Source organism: Rhinopithecus roxellana, chromosome 4 (assembly GCF_007565055.1).
Source record: "Rhinopithecus roxellana isolate Shanxi Qingling chromosome 4, ASM756505v1, whole genome shotgun sequence".
Classification (NCBI taxonomy): Eukaryota; Metazoa; Chordata; class Mammalia; order Primates; family Cercopithecidae; genus Rhinopithecus; species Rhinopithecus roxellana.
The window spans coordinates 136077206-136079840 of NC_044552.1; the positions used below are offsets into that span (position 1 = coordinate 136077206).

General features: G+C 39.2%; 1 pseudogene across 1 annotated transcript; it reads right to left on the reverse strand.

The window, feature by feature from the left end:
* Positions 1-865: 865 nt before the first annotated feature.
* On the reverse strand, positions 866-2417 carry LOC104666475 (annotated as a pseudogene). Its single transcript, XR_004056675.1, has one exon. The product of XR_004056675.1 is annotated as a high mobility group protein B3 pseudogene (transcript).
* Positions 2418-2635: the final 218 nt, after the last annotated feature.

The following is a 2635-nucleotide window of genomic DNA, read 5'->3' on the forward strand; positions in this document are numbered from 1 at the left end:
CTCATGCTTACTGTGGGCAGTTCCCAAACTCTCTTTTTGCTCTGAAAGTGTGTCTAAATGAATTCTCTAGGATACTTTTGCCACTAGGTCTCTCCAGTTTGGCTTCTTTCAGAGCTGCACTCTGATGCCTGAGTGTTGCTATCACTGAATTTTTCTCTAGCCTCAAGTATGAGAGTGGAGAAGGCAGAAAACTTAGGCTCCACTTTTTCTTCTTTGAGTTGAGCAAATTTTCTGTATTACAATCAACTCCACCAAACTAGGGATATGTTCTCTTCCTACTCACTTCAGTTTAGTCTTCTGATTACATTACAGTTAATTGGCGTAGAGGTGACATAATCTTCTGCTTAATTTGTCAGTTTTTGGTGCTCACAGGTGTTTTGTTTGTTTGTTCCTATTTATCTACTCTTCTGTTTTCATTTCTGCAACTTATTGCTGGTGTTTTTTAGAGCCCTCTCTTTTCCTCTCCCCTGCTAGTAGAGCGTAGAATGACACTCATTGAAATTTTTCTCTTCCTCTATTTAGTACCTTTGGTAGGGGTGCTTGCATAGCTATTTTCCTGACTCTCCAACAGCCTACTTCTTCAGCTTCTCCTCATTTTTAGGAATACCATTAAGACTTTTGAGGCATTGATTAATCATCTGCTTTTCCTATCATTTCTTCTGAAAGATGCAGGTAAGTTTAAAAACTTCCTGAACCAAAAAAGCAATTTTTATTCATTCGTTTGGCACTTCTTTTCAAAATTTGTTTTTTGTGTTTCTTGTTCCTTTCATCAAGTGTTGGGGTAGGAACATTCTTTTATCAGGCTTATCTCTACTATCTCACCTTGGAAGTTTAAACCATCTTTCCATTTGTTTTTCTTTTTTTTTTTTTTTTTTAATGTAATACTGTTTATTTAACTTCAAAAACATTTCAGCATTCTAAACATACAAAAAAAAAAAATAACAGAACGTTGCAAATCATGTTTAAGTACAGGAGGTTCTTGAACTTTCATTGATGCAGTGGCTCTTTGCTTTGCTGACAATGAAGAGTTCTACAGTTTGTTTAAAAACAAACAGTTTAAAAACTACCGCACTTAAAAAAAAAATTCTCATGCCAGCTGACCTCTCTGTCCACAGCTAAGATGGCAGCAGAATGCTATGTCACTATATACAGAAACAAGACAACCTGAAGCTAAATGGATGCCCCCTGCAGAGTCAACAGGTCCAGCCTCACAGTGCACACCCTGAGCTATAGCCTCTCCAAAAGGCATCTTCCCCACAGCCTCAACGCCGAGCAAGGAGCATCAAGAGTTTGTCTCGGTTGTTTTGTTCTTTTTACAAACTATAGATATATACAGTTGAAAACTCAGGATTTCTAGCCAATAACCATAGTTAACACCACCTTACAAATTTAAAAAAAAAAAAGCCAGAAACATCTTTAAATGCCTTGTCACACCAACAGCAAAGTGCACAGAGTGAGGAGAACACGAAGAGTGCCTTTTCATTTTAAAAATGTTTGGAAATATGTACAACTTTGATACAGTTTCAGGGTGCTCCAGACACCCATGGCCACTTCATGTAAACCACTGACAATTTCTAGAGCACTTTGAGAGACTACAATATGACCGTGATCAAATTTTGTAATTAAACCTAATGAGGGCAACAGACACTTCTCAAATAAGAGATGAGTCAATTACGGCGCTCCCCTACTCTAAGTATTCACAAGGAGACAGATCAACAGTTTCTTTATTCATCCTCCTCCTCCTCCTCCTCCTCTTCTTCCTCCCCTTCTTCTTCATCTTCCTCTTCCACCTTTTTCCGGGCAACTTTAGCAGGACCCTTTGCACCATCAAACTTTCCTTTTGACTTATAGTCGGCAACATCCTTCTCATACTTCTCCTTCAGCTTTGCTGCCTTAGTGATGTAAGGCTGCTTTTCACTGTCATTTAAATTATTCCACATCTCACCCAGCTTTTTTGCCACGTCTCCAATAGAGATGCCGGGGTTTGTGGATTTGATCTTGGGACGGAATTCTGAACAGAACAGGAAGAATCCAGACGGTGGCCTTTTGGGAGCATTAGGATCCTTCTTCTTCTTGCCTCCCTTAGCTGGTCCATAATCCTTCATTTCCCGGTCATAGCGCACTTTATCTGCCTTTGCCATTTCATCAAATTTAGATTTCTCTTTCCCGGACATCGTCTTCCACCTCTCAGAGCACTTCTTGGAAAATTCTGCAAAGTTCACAGGGACCTCCGGGTTTTTCTTCTTATGTTCTTCTCTGCACGTCTGCACAAAGAAGGCATAAGCAGACATCTTGCCCTTTGGTTTCTTCGGGTCACCTTTAGCCATCCTGACTGTATTGTTCGCTAGTCTGGGCAGCGCAAGGCACGACGCGCGGCTCAGCGCTCCCCAGCCTCGCGCTAGCTGCCTCCACAAGAGCCGCCTCTGTTTTTCTTTTTATCTTTTTTTATGAGACAGGCAGATGTGTGTTTAATTGTTTAAAATTTTTTTCTACTGTGGATATATACTGCTTTGGTTAAATTTTTTAAAAATTTAAAACATTAATCTATCTTGAAATAGATTTTATGTCATTTATTTAGAGTTGTGTAACTACATTAAAAGTTTATATCATTTATTTAGGTGTATATAAGTATGTT